The 21,472-nt window shown below is 43.6% G+C and overlaps 1 protein-coding gene across 1 annotated transcript in view; it reads left to right on the forward strand.

Moving 5' to 3' along the window:
- Positions 1-21,472, forward strand: part of adgrb1a (adhesion G protein-coupled receptor B1a) — a 247,092-nt gene that overhangs the window by 116,891 nt on the left and 108,729 nt on the right. The window lies entirely within an intron of this gene.

Raw genomic sequence — 21,472 nt, forward strand, 5'->3', positions numbered from 1 at the left:
AATATTTATAATATAAAAGGAAAAAAAAGATAGTAGAGATCAGTTTCCTCAGTGTGCTTATCTTTCTTACAGTGCAGACGCTTTTCTGCTTGCTCTTGCCTCTGCTTACTTTTTATGCTGATTTTCCTATTCTTATTCTCTGAAAACTTCGAGCAGCGGCTCCTGGACATTAACTTATCACTGGGACAGTTAATCTTCGTAAATAGACGGAGGTTTTCAGCCATATTTCAACATTTTTACGACGACCTCAGTCTTACAGTAGCGTGGCCTAGCGACAGCTAAAGCCTGGTAGGCTACTGCATGCTATTTAGCTTAAGCTAGTTGGTAGCAAAACGCTCCGTTCTCAACAGATGACTTCCACAAACTTCTACAGAAGATGGCTGTGTTGGAAATGAAAATGCAACGTTTGGACGTTAACTTGGAAGTGAATGGACTATGTCGTGGGAATGACACCACTTTACCAGTGTTGGAAAATAATGGAAAAGGGTATGCTAACTCACAGCTAGTTAGCAGCTACAAGGATTCCAAGGAACAGGAGGGCTGTGTACCGGGTAATACATCTACAAGTGGTAGTCCTCCCTGGAACTCTCTGGGTGCAAAGCCTAAGAGTAAATCATTTCCATGGGATTTGGGTGGACGAATAACAGGCAGAGCCCAGCGCTCTGAAATCTGTGATGCGACCGGCTGGCCTGCATTGTTATCACCCAGGAAGAGCGCCTCTTCAACCCCTATTCATACTAGGAAACAGCCATGGACAGCTGCTAAAGGGAGAATTACAAACAATCCTCCTAAACCACAGAGTGTGCCAATCCAGAACAGATACGCTCCGCTGACCGAGAACCGGAGATCTCTTTCTGATGACCTGGATAACCTGTCCTCTTCACACCGCAGGGTAAGGACCAATAGCTACTCCAAAAGTAAAAGGCTAGAGGGAAAGCTAACGACTGGGCCTGAAACTCTGATTGTGGGTGACTCTGCTGTAAGAGATGTAAAAGGTCTGTGTAGTAAGAACAAAACCAAAGTACTCTGTTTTCTCAAGGATGTGGTCTCTGACTTGGCTGAGAAGATTCTGCATATTGGGGCTGAACATCCGACTGTGAAGAATGTGGTACTGCACATTGGAACAAATGATGTTGTGAAACAACAGTCAGAAATGCTGAAAGAAGACTTTAAATATCTGTTGGAAACTGTCAGCTCTCTAAATGCAGAGGTGTTCATCAGTGGCCCTCTACCGCCAGTCAGAAGAGGAGTGGAGAGATTCAGCAGACCGTTTGCACTGAACACCTGGCTTTCAACTGCCTGTACTGACCATTCTGTCCATTTTATTGACAATTTAAACTTTTTCTGGGATCGCAGACATCTTTATAAGGCAAATGGAGTTTGCCTGAACAAGTCAGGAGTGAAATTGTTTCTAACATATTCAACTGCCTGCATCATCAATCTGTTCCCTCTGCCAAGGACAAGCGGCAAGAGGAATCAAAACAGGAGAAAGACACAACACATCGTGCAGAAAACCTTGAAGAAGTATCACTGCACCCGCCTGAGGAATGTTCTGATTATGGGAGACCTATGACACAAATGGAGGAGTCTCCACTGCCCGTCACCCCCCCTGTCAACGCCTTTGAGGATACTCTTCATTCATCCCCCAGCTCTCTCTACTCTCCGCTCATCCTTTCACCCTCGCCCTCCCCCCTGGAGTTCAATGACCGCATGAAGGCGATACGCAGGGTTGGCAGAATGTCCTTTACCCCCGCCCCTCAACGACACCCACCAAAATCACAGAAGCAGAGACGCGCACCATCTCCCCCAGCTTCATCACCATGCCTACCACAATCATCCAAACCAAAACAATAGAAGGAAGATAGAAGCAGATTTCCAAACCCCCCTTCCTACAGTGTAGACCTCACCCTGCCCTCCTATGATGAGAGGAGCAGGGTGGTGGGTCCTCCCTCCCCTTCAAAGCCTGATAGGGATGTGTGTGTAACAAACTGATATTTGCTGGGTCCAGGCTCAAAGGCGTATGACACTCTCAACTTTTTCCAGGACATGCCAGGGCCCTGCCTGCCTGTAGCTTTGCCGATATCTGTGTTGATAGGTAATAGATTAAGAGCAGTGAATCATCTTAGATACAGGAAGCGCTCAAACGTTTGTTGGAGTTTATCAAATTTAGCAGTGATTCCATGTCAGCCACAGCTTGTTACAAAAAACTGACTGACTGACTGACTGTTAGTGTGTTTAACGAACTTAAACTAGCTTTATTAAATGTCAGGTCTTTGGCAGGAAAAACATTTTTAATCAATGATTTTATCACTGAGCACAATCTTGATTTTTTTTTTTTTAACAGAAACTTGGATTGAACAAAATAACAGTGCAGCTGTTCTTATTGAATCTACCCCTCCCAACTTTAGTTTTATGAGTCAGGAAAGAATGCATAAGAAAGGAGGTGGAGTTGCTATTTTGTTCAATGATTCCCTTCAATGCAGGAAGACATCTTATGGGAACTTTGCTTCTTTTGAATATGTGGCCCTTCAGCTGAAATGCTCCTCTCGAGCTCTGTTCCTAATTATCTATAGACCACCCAAATACTGTGCAAGCTTTTTTGATGATTTTACCGAGTTGCTGTCTATAGTGTGTATTGACTTTGACCTAGTCATTGTTGGTGATTTTAACATCCATGTTGACAACCCCCAGGACAGAGGGGCTAAAGAACTGTTTTGTGTTCTTGATAGCTATGGACTGCCTCAGCATGTGACGGAGCCCACGCACAATAAGGGGCACACTCAGGACTTAATTATCTCAAAGGGTCTGAATATCTCTGAGGTTGTGGTGACTGATGTTGCACTCTCTGACCATTCCTGTGTTTTCTTTGAGAGCTCTATTTCTGTTCACAAAAATGTTCAAAAAGAGGTAACCACAAAGCGATATTTAACTGAAAATACTAGTGGAATGTTTACTCAGAATTTTTCTTCCGCACTCGCCCCTGCTAACATCTCAGTAAATGAGCTAGTAGATCATTTTAATTCAAAAATTCAAAATGTTATAGATGCCATTGCTCCAACTAAGATAAAGGAAGTGACTGAGAAGAAAATATCTCCATCGAGAAGGGCCATGACCGTGAAAACAGAAAAAAGAGAATGTCGAAAAGCTGAACGCAGGTGGAGAAAAACAAATCTCCAGGTTCACTTTGAAATCTATAAAAAGAGACTTGGCCTTTATAATTTGAAATTGAAAAACGCACAACAGTCTTTCTTCTCTGACATCATAACCAAAAACAAAAACAACGCACGTGCCTTGCTTGCTACCGTCGACAGACTAACAAACCCCCCAGTGTCAGTTGCCTCTGAATTTCTATCCACCAGGGGGTGCAATGATTTCGCCTCCTTCTTCACTGACAAAATTCAGAAAATCAGACAAGCAGTCAGTGCTTCTGTATCAGGTACAGCAAATGTGTTGTCCCTATGTCCACCTAATATCAATTCAGACATCATGACACAATTCCATCAGATTAATGATAAAAACCTAGAGGACATTATTCAACTTCTGAAATCCTCCTCCTGCTGCCTTGATATTATTCCAACAGGATTTTTCAAAGATGTTTTTCCTTGCATGGCCTCAGATCTACTTCATATAGTAAACAAGTCTCTTCACTCAGGTGTTTTTCCACAGGTCCTGAAAACTGCAGTCATTAAACCGCTCTTAAAAAAGAATAATCTAGATGCTTCAGTAATGAACAATTACATGCCCATATCAAACCTGCCATTTCTTGGTAAAATCATTGAAAAAGTTGTTTTTCAACAGTTGAGTGACTTCTTGCATTTAAATAACTGTTTGGATGTGTTCCAGTAAGGCTTTCGTCCAAACCACAGCACTGAGACTGCTCTTGTAAAGGTCTACAATGACATCCACTTAAACACAGACAGTGGCACAACTTCAGTGTGAGTATTATTTGATCTCAGTGCTGCGTTTGACACTGTTGACCACAACATATTACTAGACCGACTAGAAAACTGGGTGGGACTTTCGGAAACAGTTCTACATTGGTTTGAATCCTACTTAAAGGACAGAAACAACTTTGTTTCTATAGGTAACTACACATCTGAGTTGACAAATATGACATGTGGGGTACCTCAAGGCTCCATCTTGGGGCCTCTTCTCTTTAACGTCTACATGCTACCACTGCCTCAGATAATGAAGAACAACAAAATAAGTTACCATAGCTATGCAGATGACACAAATGTACGTAACAATTTCACCAGGAGACTATGCTCCAATTCAAACACTGAGTAAGTGCATTGAACCAATCAATGACTGGATGTGTCAGAACTTTCTCCAGTTAAACAAAGATAAAACTGAGGTAATGGTTTTTGGAGCCAAGGCAGAACGTATAAAAGTTAGCGCTGAGCTTCAGCCTGCAATGTTCAAAACAACAGATAAAGCCAGCAATCTAGGTGTAGTCATGGACTCTGACCTGAATTTCAACAGTCACATTAAAACAGTTACTAAATCAGCCAACTATCACCTAAAGAACATATCCAGGATTAAAAGACTAATGTCACAGCGGGATTTGGAAAAACTTGTCCATGCTTTTATCTTCAGTAGACTGGACTACTGCAATGGTGTCTTCACAGGTCTCACTAAAAAATCTATTAGAAAGCTGCAGCTGATTCAGAACGCCGCTGCTCGAGTCCTCACTAACACTAAGAGAGTGGATCACATCACTCCTGTTCTGAAGTCTTTACAATGGCTTCCTGTGTGTCAAAGAATAGATTTCAAAATACTGCTGCTGGTTTATAAAGCATTGAATGGTTTAGGCCCAAAATACATTTCTAACCTACTGCTAAATTATGAACCATCCAGATCTCTCAGGTCTTCAGGGACTGGTCAGCTTTCTGTCCCCAGAGTCAGAACTAAAAATGGAGAAGCAGCGTTTAGTTATTATACTCCAAATATCTGGAACAACCTCCCAGCAACCTGCATGTCCGCTGCAACTCTTACTACTTTTAAAATCCAGGCTGAAGACTTTTGTCGCTGCTTTTAATTGAACTATTCATATCTTAGACTGCACTGTAACTTTTATCCATGTATTTTTTCTTTTAATGTTTATTTTATTAGCTTTTCTTTTTAATGACCGATTTGAAATGCAATTTTCTTAATGTCTTTCATTTTTTGTAAAGCACTTTTGTTGAAAAGTGCTATATAAATAAACTTGCCTTGCCTTGCTTCAAGGTCTTCCTGCTGGTTGCTGTCCAGAAAGAAGGTCACGGATTGTTTTTTGGCTATTTGTTTTGGTATTTCACTGTCAAACCATTATTCCTTTATTTCTGTAAATGAACTGCCAGTAGTTTATTTGGGACTCTCACTGTACCACTACCAAAGCTGTTAAATCTATTTCTGTATCATGACGGCTGTGGCTCAGGAGGTGAAGACGGCCTCGACCCAGCAGGAGGTCGGAGGTCTGAATCCCCGGTCCTGCACCTCGGCATGAACAGGGGACATTCAGAACGTTTGTGCAGTCAAGAGAGTTGAAGGTGAACTGAGTTGAAACCCTACAAATAAACCTAATGGACAGAAGGACTGTGCTTTGGAACCGCAAGTCTAGATCAAACCCTGAAAGACCCTCATGTGAACCGGAGTGCTGGAATGTTTAACCGACATGTGAAACTACAGTGCATCCGGAAAGTGTCACGGTTTGTGAAACAAGCAGGACCCAAATGCAGATATAAACTGAAACTTCCTTTATTTCAAGGCTATGATATATATGTACAATGACAAAACAGAACACTCACCGCAGAACTAGTCATGGAACAAGACGAACCGACCAAGACAGACAGACAACCCAGAACTTAAATACACACAAGACTCAATCACACAACAAGACACAGGTGAGGAGGGAGGAGAAAACACAGGGGCCCAGGTGAACATAATCAGACAATTAGACACCAGGGAAACTAATGACAAGACAATAACCCAAAGGAAAACATGACATGGAAAACAGCAAAAACACCCAAACCTACAAAACTATAAACGTGACATAACAAGAGAATCGTGACATAACCCCCCCTCAAGGGACGGATTCCAGACGTCCCAAAAAAACAAAAATCCAGCAGGGTGGGTGGAGGGGGTCTGGAGGACGGGTGGAGGGCGGACGGCCCGGGGGCAAGGCAGAGTTCAAAAAAGGGGAATTTGGGCGGACGGCCCGGGGGCAAGGCAGAGTTCAAAAAGGGGAATTCGGGCGGACGGCCCGGGGGCAAGGCAGAGTTCAAAAAGGGGAATTCGGGCGGACGGCCCGGGGGCAAGGCAGAGTCCATGGAGGGAATCTCAGGCGGACGGCCCGGGGGCAAGGCAGAGTCCGAGGAGGGGTGAAGACCAGACAGCTCCGAAGGCCAGTCAGGAGCTGGTGTCGGTAAGATCCCCCATGGAAGAGGACACAGGACCGGCAGGATCCCCGGCAGGAGAGCAGTCGGCGGAATCCCCAACGCGACAGGACATGGAGTTGGCAGGACCCCCGGCAGAAGAGTAGTCTGCGGGACCTCCAACGGCACAGGACATGGGGTTGGCAGGACCCTCGGCAGAAGAGCAGTCTGCGGGACCTCCAACGTGACAAGACATGGAGTTGGCAGGACCCCCGGCAGACAGGCAGTCTGCGGGACCTCCAACGACACTTGAGTGGGTTGGTTCGCCAACAGAACACGGGGAGCTGGCGTCGGACGGACAGCCAACAGGAGACGATGTGCTGGAGTCGGCCGGTATGCCGACAGGACTCGGGGAGCTGGCGTCGGACGGACAGCCATCAGGACACGGGGAGCTGGCGTCGGACGGACAGCCAACCGGAGACGAGGTGCTGGAGTCGGCCGGTACGCCGACAGGACTCGGGGAGCTGGCGTCGGACAGACAGCCAACCGGAGACGAGGTGCTGGAGTCGGCCGGTACGCCGACAGGACTCGAGGAGCTGGCGTCGGCCGATGAGTCAGCAGGTGACGAGGAGCCGGAGTTGGGACCATGGTTGCTGGAGCCGACACTGAAGCCGGGACCATGGCTGTAAGGTCCGGTTCTGGAGCCGGCAACATGGCTGTAAGGTCCGGTTCTGGGGCCGGAGCCATGGCTCTTGGGGCTTGAGCTGCTAGATTGGCCTTGCGACTCCTCCTCTTAGCAGCCGCCTGAATACTCCGTGGACCTCCATAAGCCAGACGAGTTCCAGAATATGACTCCTGGACAGGAGCAGGAACTGGAGCAGAAGCACGAGTTGACTTCAGACGGAACCCACCAAGGCATATGGTGCCAGGTTGGGAATTGGGAGACATGGAGCTAGCATGCCTGGGGCTAGCAGGCCGGGAATCACACACAGGGAGGATCTTTGAAATCCAGCCAGGTAAGAACTTCACCATACCTGGTTTCTCTCTAGCCATCTGGCGCGCCTCCGACAACACAGCCTCCCGCTGCTGAACTCCGGGTGCTCTCTTCCATCTATCCAAGCAGTTAGCCAAAAAAATGGAAAAATTTAATAATTCCGACTCGAACGGATCTGCTGGGCCCATTTCTTGGTCGGTTCGTACTGTCACGGTTTGTGAAACAAGCAGGACCCAAATGCAGATATAAACTGAAACTTCCTTTATTTCAAGGCTATGATATATATGTACAATGACAAAACAGAACACTCACCGCAGAACTAGTCATGGAACAAGACGAACCGACCAAGACAGACAGACAACCCAGAACTTAAATACACACAAGACTCAATCACACAACAAGACACAGGTGAGGAGGGAGGAGAAAACAAAGGGGCCCAGGTGAACATAATCAGACAATTAGACACCAGGGAAACTAATGACAAGAAAATAACCCAAAGGAAAACATGACATGGAAAACAGCAAAAACACCCAAACCTACAAAACTATAAACGTGACATAACATGAGAATCGTGACAGAAAGTATTCATACCCCTTAACTTTTTTCACATTGTTTTATATTACAGCCTTATTCCAAAAATTGATTCAATTATTTGTTTGTCTCAACATTCCACACACGATACCCCATAATGACAAGTAGAAAACGTTTTTATAGAATTTTTCGCAAATGTGTTAAAAATAATAAAATCCAGAAAAAGTGATTCTGCGATCGCAGAATTTACCGCATAATCAGCAAAATGGCACAGATTTTTAAAACGCCGCATATTTATCAAAAGGCCGCATAATTCCCGCATTTTTCCACACAAAATTGAGAAAAAAAAAAGTTAACTCGTCTTGACGTGACGTCACCAGCTCGCGCATCACAGAATGTAAACAACACTGTATAGAGTGAACGTGTGGAGCTCACACGATAGAGAAAACACCAAGATGAAAAAAATCTAATCCATCTCATTTACCGACGAACATTTCTACTAAAGACCGGGCAAAAAGTGGGGGGAAACTATTCTGCACCCCGTGCAACTGTGTGTTGGAGCATAAGAGAAAATCGACGGTGACGACCCACTTTGATTCATTCAAACATTCAAAAATGCTTTCTGCTGCTGCGGACAAGAAAGCCAAACAACTTACGTTCACCGAGCCACCAACCTCCAAAACCCTTTTGAGGGCTACAAGAAACTAAGTGAGTAGCCTACAAGATTGAAGCTGGTCAGATAATGAACAAGTAAATGAAAACAGAATGAGGCGGAGAAGTGTTTGGGTGTGTGTGTGTGTGTGTGTGTGTGTGTGTGTGTGTGTGTGTGCGTGTGGGGGGGGGGGGGGTGTGTGAGATTAAAATAGCCCAATGGCTTTTACAATAAATAAACATTGAATGTGTTTAATTGAATAGTAAAGGGGTTTAATGTTAGTGGCAGGTTGTGTGTGAGAGAGAATAAAAAGACACACCAATATTTAAAAAATGTTTTATTCTTTTTCCCCGCATATTTAGCATATTTCGCAACTTTCCGCATATTTCGGAACTTCCCGCAATTTCAGCGCATAAAATCACATAAAAACCCCGCATGTTTAATCGCATAATCAAGGAATCTAGCCTGCATAATCAAGGATTTTTGCCCGCGTTTTTCTGGAGGGTCTAATAAGTATTCACACCCTTTGCTATGACACTGAACATTGAGCTCAAGTGCATCCCCTTTCCACTGATCATTCCTTCAGATGTTTCTATAACTTAACTGGAGTCCACCTGTAGTAAATTCAATAGATTGGACATGACTTGGAAAAGAACACACCTGTCTATATGAGGTCCCACAGTTGACAGTGCACATCAGAGCACAAACCAAGTCATGATGTCCAGGGAATTTTCTGTAGACCTCAGAGACAGGATTGTATCAAGGCACAGATCTGGGGAAGGGTACATAACGTCCCAACGAGCACATTGGTCTCCATCATTTGCAAATGGAAGATGTTTGAAACCACCAGGGCTCTTCCTAGAGCTGGCCGCCCAAACCAAACTGAACATCGGGGGAGGAGGGCCTTAGTCAGAGAGGTGACCAAGAACCCTATGGTCACTCTGACAGAGCTCCAGTGTTCCTCTGTGGGGATGGGAGAACCTTCTAGAAGGACAACCATCTATGCAGCACTCCGCCAATCAGGCCTTTATGGTAGAGGGGCCAGAAGGAAGCCACTCCTCAGCAAAAGGCACATAAAAGCCCCAATGGAGCACCTAGAGGACTCTCAGACCATGAGAAACCAAATTGTCTGGTCTGATGAAACCAAATTTGGCCTGAAGGCCAAGCATCATGTCTGGAGGAAACTAGGCACCGCTCATCACCTGGCCAACAACATCCCTACAGTGAAGCATGGTGGTGGCAGCTTCATGCTGTGGGGAGGTTATTCAGCAGCAGGAACTGGGAGACTAGTCAGGATAAAGGGAAAGATGAACGCAGCAATCTACAGGGAGATCCTTGATGAAAACCTGCTCTGGACCTCAGACAGGGGCGAAGGTTCACCTTTCAACAGCACAACGACCCTAAGCACACAGCCACGATAACAAAGGAGTGGCTTCAGGACAAGTCTGTGAATGTCCTTGAGTGGCCCAGCCAGAGCCCAGACTTGACCCCGATTGAACATCTCTGGAGAGATCTGAAAATGGCTGTGCACCGACGCTCCCCATCCAATCTGATGGAGCTTGAGACGATCTGCAGAGAAGATGGGAGAAACTGCCCAAAGATAGGTGTGCCAAGCGTGTAGCATCATACTCAAGAAGACTTGAGGCTGTAATTGCTGCCAAAGGTGCTTCAACAAAGTATTGAGTAAAGGGTGTGAATACTTATGGACATGTGATATTTGAGTGTTTTATTTTTAATTCATTTGCAACAATTATTTTAAAACTGTTTTCACTTTGTCATTATGGGGTATTGTGTGTAGAATGAAGAGAAAACAAATGAATTGAATCCATTAGGAAATAAGGCTGTAGGCTGAAAAAGTGAAGGGGTATGAATACTTTCCGAATGCACTTTATATGAAACTCATTTGTGAGGTTTATAGCTACACCCACCGAAGCGGAGGCGGGAGCTGAGAACTTCACCGTCACACCTCCAGCTGCATGTTCCTCCCCCACAGGTTCTCCCTACATGGCCCACCAGGATGGTCCCCCAGCGGCCCCCTGCCACCTCTTCATACATTTCTCTCAGCTTATCTCAGGCTGCGTCTCTGAGTCACAATGCAGTCACATCCCACACTGTGTGGGGAGACAAGGGCTTCTGATGTATGAGAGAGTGTTATAAAGCGTGGGCAGAGTAAACCTCATTGCTCAGAGATCATAGTGTGTGTGTGTGTGTGTGTGTGTGTGTGTGTGTGTGTGTGTGTGTGTGTGTGTGTGTGTGTGTGTCCGTGCGTGTGCCTGTAGATCCGGGGCGTACAGGTTAGTGATCCCTGGACGCCTCTGAATATATTTCATACGCGGCAACATGCCGTATGGGTTTTAAATGGAGCTGTTAAATGCGCTCCCGAGTAACTTGAAGAAACGCGGAGGAGAAAAAACAATGACGCATGCATCATCTGAGTGAGTGAAAAAGCTGGAGAGAGTTAAGGACACACCGGAGCACAGCGGAGGCGATTTTCAGTCTTAATAGCCATGAATGTTGAGGGGGCGGGGAATCCACTCAAGTCCGTGGAGGAAACAGACACGGAGGCTCTGGCAGTTCCCATAGGAACACTTTAGCTTGATGCCCGGTGCTGAGAGGTTTCTGGGGGGAAGACAACCTGTAAACAACACCCGGCTGCAGAGAAAGTACTTTTCAGCAGCTCTCAACAGCTTTTTAACCGCTGTGAAAATCATGCATATAACTTTCGCAGCCCGGCTGGCAGAGACTTCCAAAGAATTGCAGCCGAGATGTTTGACAGGCATTTGGACTAGAGTGGCCGCATGCCCGATGCAGTCTGAGCACGGAAGCTTTATCAGCAGTCATCTCCAACCAATACGGATGTGTGTTGAGAAGGACACAAAGCAGTAAAGAGCCTTATTTCTGCGAGCTGTCAGTCAGAGTGGAGAAAAAGAAAGAAAAGCATCTGATCCCTGTAGTGGAAGACCTTTTCAGCCTTTCCTTATCGTTCCCCCTGAAATGGGGCATTCATCTTCGGAATTGAAATGTCTGCTTGGCTGACCTGCACCTGAAACCAAAGAGCGGCCCATGATATGTATTTATAGACAATGGGTTGGGGCTGAGCGTTTCAGAGATGGGGCTGCTCTGGAAGGTGAGGGGGGGTAATGGTTTGTAATGGCCCCTTGGATGTTGACTGACAAAGACTCATGCTGATTCATCAATCTGTTGGAGAGTGTGGGATTGGTTTGTGAGTGGATCACAATTGAAGCATCCATTTAGTAGCATTTAGTTTCCTATTTTCCCTGCAGGAGTTTGACTAATACATGGGTTTTGATATAGCTCCTTTCTGACAAACACTTCACATGTGCTGGCAGTTTGACGTACGCTTTAAAAGGTGTCTGAGTCACATTCCTGTAAAGATTAGAAATCAACATTCAAGCAGCATATTTAACTCCACATAACTCTGAACTGAACGCCGTCATTTTATCACAGAAACTACAGAGGCAGAGGGTCGGTTTGCACGAATAACCACATGCACGGAACCCTTCACAGCGCTGGCCTTGTTCCTGTACCCCGCAGCCTCTGTATTTATAGACATGGAAGACTACTATTACATGAGCACCTGGCTAAGTTGAACACAGTTTGGCTCATTTTATTTGAATAGCTTATTCAAATAAATCTTGCCATTCAAGGTGTACATCAGTAGTTTTCATTGTTTTTCATTTTTGTGACAAACAAACAGTGTGAAATCCGACAGGGCCATCATGGGTCAAATGAAATGCTTATTATCGAGTAGAAAGAAAAAAAACTATATACAAACAGACATACAACACTACTTTACATATGCACACACCGATACATTTGTTTACTCATTTATGCACTTAACTAATTCTTAGTGCATACGTGTACATACATTTAGACACATAAGGCTAATGAAAGTAGGGTAACATTGCAGCATCAGAATATCAGTAGTTTCTTTTTTAAGCAGATCTTTGCAGATGTTAGCGTTTTGGATCTGGATGTTGCTAGAGCCTCAGCATCACTGTACTACTTTCATATTTTTGTGTCAAGCTTTACATAAAGCACGTAAAAATATATAAATCATATGTCATTTTAAAGTATGCTGTTATTGTTAGTAGGCTCCAGGATAATGAGACCAGTCCGGTCATCGACAACTTTGTCAGGTGGTGTGAGGAGTCCTATCTACAACTGAACAAATGTAAAACCAATGACATGATAATTAATATTAGAAGACATGAAGTATTGGAGGCACACAGTGGAACTTGTTTTGGAAACACTACCTAATTGATGCCTTTGCTTTCCAATTCACTGCAGTACAACCTCACGTTTTGTGTAACATGTCGAGTCATGTTTTAGTGGAGCCGATACAGTGCATTTTGGTAATGGACATTTATGTTTTAAAGCCCAAGAGCTTCTACAGCCTACTGTTGTGCATTCCTGTCTGAGGAGGGCTTATATGTGTAGAAATTTAGTCGATGTTCCCCCCCGGTTTGAGATAGTCCCTGTGTTTTCATATTATTGGAATATGTCTGACCAGAGAAAGGATTTCAGAGTAGTCGGAGGACATTGTGTGTAACCTGAAAATAAATCTAGCCTGAAGGAGCTGTTAACCATAATTCAGATTTCAATGGAGAGATGTGCCGTCCCATGATGTTCTCAATGCTGCTCAAAAGTCTTTCTCACTGAAAATAATGTAAATCGAAAGAAACAGGCTGAGCACTTGCCATCTTTCCCTGTGCTATCTGGAGCATTTCCACTTGTTGTTACACATGGGAAAGAGAAAACATCTCAAATGGGATTTGAATCACTTTTGAACCGAGGACACTCTTTTATGAAAAGTATTTCTATTATTGTCCAGTGTTCCCAATAAAAATAAGGTTTAAGTTCAAGAAAAACAAGTCAACCATGGCAAAGGGAGACGACACACGTGATGCCAGGCAGGGAAAAGGAGTTCCAGCCATGCTAAGTTTTCCTGGGCCATAATCAATCTGTGTCTACATCTCACATGTGCTCGCGTTAGTGTTGACCCCCAAATAAAGTGGTTTAGTTCATCTGGTTAAAGTGTGGGTCTGATTGTCGGCATGCTTGCTGCGCCAAACTTCAATGTCACCTCATTCCCACAGCTCTGCAAATCACTCACAACTAGGATGTAGGAAAACAGATAGCAAGGTTAACACCATAACAACATACATTCCCAGGTTATTATAACCCATATCTGTCCTATGACCTGTTAAGCCCGAGAGACCCCGGTACTGGGGCCTCCTGCAACATCTTGCAGGAAACAGTGTCTGAGGGCATGTTCATTTAATAAACTATGAATGTTTTATATCCATGTAACGGGAAGAAAGTCATCTAACTGATCATTTTAATTTTTTTTCTCCAAAAAAAACCCAACAATGCTAACGCTGAGCCTCTGAATTAGCAACGAGCGAATAATGCTGACAGATGACTGCACCGAAATTCACTCACAAAACCTTATTATTTATCTTTGCTGCACATCCAACCCATCGTTTCACATCGTGAGGTGACACAGAATCGAGGGGTACCCTTCATTATCACTCAATTATACTAATTATCTGAGATAATAAGAAGAACACACATCAAAACATGTGGAGCTAGGTAGCTAGAAACGCTAACATGGCTCACCTGTGTGGTAGTCTGGTCAAAAGTGGTCTTCAATGGCATTAAAACGATAAAAACGCTGCTGAAGTTAATCCATAGGTTAATCCAATGTGTCTGTGTCACTTTGAATGATTTGTAATAATCCATCAGCAATAAACTTGCTTTTCGGTTTCCAGATGTCAGAGCTAGAGACAGCTTCACTCTGGTGCAAAACTGTGTGTGCGAAGCCCCCACCTTTTTGTTTTACCATGTGTATGAGTGGGGAGATTCCCCTTCGATTATATTGGCTCTAACAGTCAGAAAGAGATGTCAATCACCAAAATCGACCAAAGGGTTCCAGAGAAACGGTAAAACCCCCATTTCCACCCAAATCACCTCAGAGGTGGAGTATTTTTTGCTAAACCTCTCTAAAAAGGTCAAATGTCACTTGTTTTGCATCAATCTTGATACAGGGTACTTATTATACTGTATTTTGTACTTTGGATTCCTCAAGCTTTTAGTCTACCTTACCATCATCCAAGGGTAGTTTTCACTATAAGTAAAAAAATATTTTTTGGACGGACACTATAATTTACAGTTTTTTACTATGTTCAATCTGGATTTTCTTTAAAATAAAAAACATCTATATTGATTCTGACTTTTCTACATCCAACTCACAGGTTTATCATTACTTTGAGAAAAAAGATTATTAATTTAACCCTTTTAGAAGGGAAGATATGGTCATTTGTTCTGGGAATGTCATTTTCGAGCCTTAGACCTGAAAAACAGGCTCAGGGCTAAACTGGTTAAATATAACTGTAGTGGGGTGAGTAAGTATTGTGTGTATTTAAATTCTGATATATATTCTTTCCCTGTGACATAGTCTCACATCATTATCATGAACAATGACACACACTGTTGATATTTTAAGAAGCTTTACAAGCAAATTTCAATTGGACACACCCAGCCATCACATTTGTTCAATGTATTTTCAATGGGCAGCTTCAGTCCACGATTGATGCTCGTTAAAGAGTGAACCCATTAACTGAGGGTGAAACACAGAATCAGTTGATGTTACCGCCAGACACAGAGTAGTGTCTTGATATGTGTGACCTGCTGGCTGGATGTCACCGTGCCCTGGCTGGGGGGCTGTTTGGTGCTAGGTGCTCTAGGGCAGGGGTTCCCAAAGTGTGAGGCGCACCTCCCCTGGGGGGCGCCAGAGAGCTTCAAGGGAGGCGCAGCCGGCAGAAAAAAAATTAAGAGAAACAGTGAAATCTAGCTAGTTAACTTCAGCTAAATGTATGCGAGCGGCAAAATATGGACAGATTTTTAGTGAAGTTGCCTAAAGTGAGAGAGGAGACAGCGTCTGTCAGAAAACGGAGGAAGTATGACAATGATTATTTGAAGCTAGGATTTTCATGGACCGGTCCTGATGACACTCCACTGCCACAGTGTGTTATCTGCAACGAGACCATGTAAACTCCGGCGTCATATTGAGACAAAACACCCATGTTTGGTGACCAAGCCACAGGAGTTTTTTGACCTGAAGCTCAAGGAATGCAGTCACAGAAAAATGTCATTGACACATTTAGCACTGTGAATACAAAGGCAACCGAAGCATCATACCGAGTGGCGTTACGGATAGCTAAGGCAGGTAAACCCCACAACATTGGTGAAACGTTACTCCTCCCTGCTGCTAAAGATATGGTTTCAGTAATGATGGGAGAAGCTGCTGCTGCCAAGCTAGATGCGATCCCAATGTCTAACAATACCATCCACCGCCGCATCTCAGACATGGCATCTGATGTGAAGGAACAGGTGCTGGACGGTATACGTGAAAGCCCTTTCTTCTCCATTCAGCTGGACGAGTCTACCGACGTCGCTCACTGTGCTCAGCTAATGGCGTATGTGCGCTAAATGGGGGGGGGGGGTGTTAAGCAGATCTGTGTGTGTTGTGTTGTATTCTAAGTTAGCTCGGCTGAGCGAAAGGATGGACACAGTGCGGAGTAAAATAAACCATGCCCAAGGGCTAAACAGTTCATCATCTCCGTCTCAACTATTTCTCTCCGAGTGCAACGTATGAGGAAGCTGCCATCCTTAACCTCAACATGTTTAAAACATAAAGAGAAAGAGGTTTAAAAAAGCTATTGTTTAATTTTTTAAGGAGGTGACGCTTAGCCAATCAAAAAAGAGAAAGGTAGCAAAAACAGCATTTTATGACATTTTCTCTTACTGGACCTCTTTGAAATGCAATTGAATACCCCTGCATTATAGCAACAACAACAATAATAGTAATAATAATAATAGCAATAATAATTGGGAAGGGCTGTGATTATGTTCTCTGAGGTCGAGGCTCACCTTCCCACACTTTGGGAACCCCTGCTCTAGAGGCTGCTCTACGGAGGCCGATCGATTGATTTTTTTTTTCCATTTCATTGAATCACCTAGAAAGTGCAACGGGCTATTAGACCTGTCAAAAACACAATGGAGTATTTGAATCAAATCACCTTTTATTAATCACACATGAACGCAGAACTGAAAATGTAAGAATGAAATGTTTTATGTAAACGGGTTTCACGTGACTGTATTAGGTCAGTTGAAAGCAATAATATTAAGTTGAAAGTGATTTTTTTTTAATTAATGTTATTGCTTTCAACTGACCTAATACAGTCATGTGAAATCTGTTGACATTTAAGTTTTTAGTTTTTTCAGTGTGTATTTAAGCTATAAGCAGTGAGCAGTTACTTTGATGTGCCCATGGAGAAGTGTGGGGGTTCAGTGCCTTGCTCAAGAGCACCTTACTGTAGCAATACCCAAGAGGCATACTGGCACCAGTCCACAGTCCACATCATTTTGTCCATCCCGGGACAAGAACCAATGACCGTCCAGTTAATCCTGTTGATCATAAACTGGTGCATTTCTCACTGCATCCACTCAAAATGCAATGAAATCAGTGGCACGTTTTTTCAGTAGTGCATATTCACTGCTGTAAAGAAAAGAGAATAACAAAACATGATAATGTAATTGATGTTGAATTCTAACATTGTGCTCTGTTAAGAATAAGACTACCTTTTTTCTCCCTCTTTTCATTTCCCCTTTTCTTATCAGTGCCAAAATGGTTTCCCTCTTTCTGTTCCTGTCTCCCTTCATCTCCCTCTGCCCCCCCTCTCTCCTTTCACCGCCTGTTATCTCCTCCATGCAGTTGACTGCTTCTGTCCTCTGGGTGTCAGCACTCGCCTTATCCTTCATTCAGCCATCCAGCTTTGTGTGGACTAATCGCCCGCGTTTCTGCCTGCATTTCATGTTTTCCTGATTCTTTTTCTCTGCCCTCTCCTCTCTGTCTTTATTTCCCCCCCCCCAGCTGCCTGCTTTTTTCAACAAAAGCTGTCAACTTCAACATCATATTTCACCATCCTTTCTTCCTAACACGGCACACACACACACAATCGATAAATCTGCAGCAACCCTATATATAACAGTGCATGTGTGTGCGTGTGAGACATTTAGTGAGGGGGTTTGGGGGGGGGGGGGTGGGTTAGTGGCAACAATTGATGATTTCAAAGCTGCAGAAACAGGAGCTGTAACAGGAGATGCACTCATCCCCTTGTTCCAAACTGAAGGTGGAGATGACATCCAGGAAGTTCTTCATAAACACATCAATAATTGCGCGATACACATGCATGCACTCACATAAGTGCAAAGCCATGCAACGCACAGCAGGTGAAGGTCAAGCTGAAGGTCAAAGAGGTTGAGAGGTGAGCAAGAGAGGAGAGTTTAAGGATTATTGTTGTGATTTCTGGGAAAAATACCCCCTTCTGAATGATTCAACATATGTGATGCCCTTGCAGAGAGAGAAAGTCAACACTGTCCCTCTCCTCCCATTACCTCCTCTCCCTGAGTCTGATTATTGGGCAGGGTGAAGAAAAAAAAGTTCAAGTCTTGTCATTTTGTCAGTTTTTCCCCTAGAAGAATGAATCTCATCTGTAAATGGACCCCGCCCCCTTATTCTCTCGCCTTGCCAAAGACTTCATTTAACAGAAGGAGCGTCTGTCCTTTGCTCCAAACTGCACTTAATCTCCCTCTGTATTCATAAAGCATATTTGTTCCCAATAAACCCAGAATGATCCAGGAGGGCAGCTGAAGGTTACTCTGCAGTGAAAGGCTTATTTTAGCTACAGAAACACTCAAACTGGTTCCTTTCTGAACTGCACATTAAACCACACATCTGGGACAATGCAAGCATAATGTCCATATATCAATAACGTTATTAACTGGTCAAAATTATACAAATATTTTAGATATCCAATAATTTAAATGTTAAAAAAGAAACCAACAATACGTCTGTAGCAACAAAACAACCAGTACATGAAGTCTCTAAATGTGTTCCTTAATAAAAGCTTGTACCAAATGTAAAAGTGAAACCTTTTAATCCACCGAGAGCTTTTTCCCTCTGGCGGTATAAATGTGCTCAGGTTGCTTTATGGCAATCTGTCTATCTAACCTTAATATATTAAGGTCAAGGATATTTAAAGTGTTCTCCATAAAAGAACATTATCTTAGTTTGGAGGAAATGTTACAGAAAACTACAGACATGTCGATAAAAACATAGAAAGTTGATAAAATGATGTTTACAAAATGTATGTATGTAAATGTGTGCTTACACAATGGGACCCTGGGACTCTTAACAGAACTAGCTTATCAAATCTTAGTTAGCATTAGCTTACAAATGTTCAATGCGCCCCTGACACATATACTGTAGGTTGGAGTGTTTCATTGCAACCTGGATAATGTATTTTATTTATTTGTTTGTATTTGATCATCTGGGAGTGTAGTATTATCAAATCAAGTTGTGTCTGTCTAGAAGTGGTGTTGACAGACCAAATGAATAACAGACTGAACCACTGACTAAGCCAATGACAAAGTCCGAAAGTCCCTAAGGAGGCTAAAGAGTTGCAGAAAGTAAAGCAAACAATCATCTTTACAGGACCATAACTATCTGAGCCTAGCCCACCCTCTTTGTCATCCACCCACGTGATGATTGCTGGAAGAAGAAGAATATATCTTTCTTGTCATCATACAAAGTATAACAACATTTCTTAGGCATCTCTCTCTCAAGTAATACAAACGAGACACAAACACATCAATAAAAGCAGGAGTAAAAGCCGAGGTAGCAGCAATGACAGTGCAACACTGTAGGCTACTCTTCCATGTCAATGAGCATATTCACACAGAAACAAACGATTCTAATACATATTTATAAATAACTGTGGTTGCAGTCTTTGAGGGGTAGAGGTGTGTGTGTGTGTGTGTGTGTGTGTGTGTGTGTGTGTGTGTGTGTGTGTGTGTGTGTGTGTGTGTGTGTGTGTGTGTGTGTGTGTGTGTGTGTGTGTGTGTGTGTGTGTGTGTGTGTGTGTGTGTGTGTGTGTGTGTGTGTGTGTGCATGTTCACAGTTGTTGAGTGATGGAGGCTATAGCTCTGGGATAGAAGCTGTTCCTCAGTCTGTTAGTGAGTGGTGTTATTGTCCTGAAAAGTGTGCCGGATATAAAACAGTCAAACAGGTAATGTCCGGGGGGGGGGGGGGGGGGTCTCTGATGTTGCTGACCTCAGTCCTCAGGGGGGGTGTGTGTCTCTGATGCTGCTGACCTCAGTCCTCAGGGGGGCGGGGGGCGGGGGTCTCTGATGCTGCTGACCTCAGTCCTCAGTCGGTGGTGTAGATGCTGCTGAGGTCTGGGAGCTCAGTCCTGACGGTGCGCCGATCTTCCTCTGGGCGGCTGTACTGCTGGCGCACCTCACAGTGATGCAGCTGGTCAGGAAGCTCTCCATGATGGAACAGTAGAGGGTTGCCAGCATTTGTAGTAGCCTGGCCTTGTTCAGTTCCCTGAGGACGAAGAGTCGTTTTTCACCAGGTGTTGGAGGTCCATGTCAGATGTTTGGACATGTTGAGGTCCTCCACGCTCTCCACTGCTTCTCTGTGTATATGGAGGGGGAGGTGGACTTCCTTTCTTGTTCTCCTGAAGTCAGTGATGAGCTCCTTGGCTTTAGAGGTGTTAAGGACCAGGTTGTTGTCCTTAGACCACTCAGCCAGATGTTCCACCTCAAGCCTGTAGGCCGTCTCCTCATTGTCTGTAATAAGCCTCACTACTGTGGTGTCATCTGCAAATGTAATTATGGAGTTACCAATGAAAACTGTGTGCAATGTGAAAAATAATTACAACATTAGAAATAATCAACAATGGCTAACTAAGGATTTTGGCTCTTAAATACTTTCCAACGCTACCCTGTGTGTGACACACATCTAGCTCCAAACAAAAAGTGTTCTCAGTCATCTCTTTAGACATCTTGCCCTAATAGTTATAGACCAACATTTCCTTATTTAATCTTCATTCTTAAATGTGTGTTGGTCATTGTTTTTAATTTAATGTTACTTAAACAAGAAATGAATCGTGCTTAGGTCAGGAACTACTTTCAGCAGCAGATTAATCACCATCTGGACCTCTAGTGAGTATTTGTAGCAGCAGAAGTATGAACTGTATGGATTCACTTTTAAAAACTAACGTTTACATGTTCATGAGGGAAGCGTGATGTATTGTAATCGTTCTTGGATAACAATGGAACTCTTTGGCACAGAACAAATGGTTTATCAGGCTTTGGATAAACACACAATTTAGAAGGATTTATGAATGGTTTTGTTTTGTCTCTGAACCTAAGGAGGAGCTCAAAGTCCGGTCCCTCTGTCCTTTTATACTTATCTTTTCTCTTAATTTACCTTCAAATTGACAGGATTTAGACATTAGCAATAAAGTGTGCACGTCGCTGAATGACGACTTGTCAGGACAACTCGTTGCCATGGTAATGACATTATGCTCATGGTGACTGGACTGGCACACACCCACAGCTCTCTGTTGTCTTCGGTGTGTGTCACCTACGTTTCATACTGTATAGGTGCATTAAAATGTTCCCATACATAGAATAATACATCTAATTTATAAGCACTTCTTTGCAGACAGAAAGCAAGATTAAAGCCCCCAGAAGGTACTTCCATTCAACAGCCAATCAAGAGTGACGCACCAATCATTTAGCTATCCAAAGAGCCTTACCAGATACAAAAAAAAGAAAGTTTGTCTGGAAGCACATTGGAGGTCAGTGTAATAAAAAAGCTTTTTCTCTCTGGGGGCATAAATGTGCTCTGGTTGCTTTATGGCAATCTGTATAAATAATATATGAAGGTCACGGATATTTAAAGTGTTCTCCATAAAAGAACATTATCTTAGTTTGGAGGAAATGTTACAGAACAACTGTCGATAAAAACGATAAAAACTAAGTTTACAAAATGTAACCTGCACT

This window comes from Notothenia rossii, assembly GCF_949606895.1.
Source record: "Notothenia rossii genome assembly, chromosome: 7".
Lineage (NCBI taxonomy): Eukaryota > Metazoa > Chordata > Actinopteri > Perciformes > Nototheniidae > Notothenia > Notothenia rossii.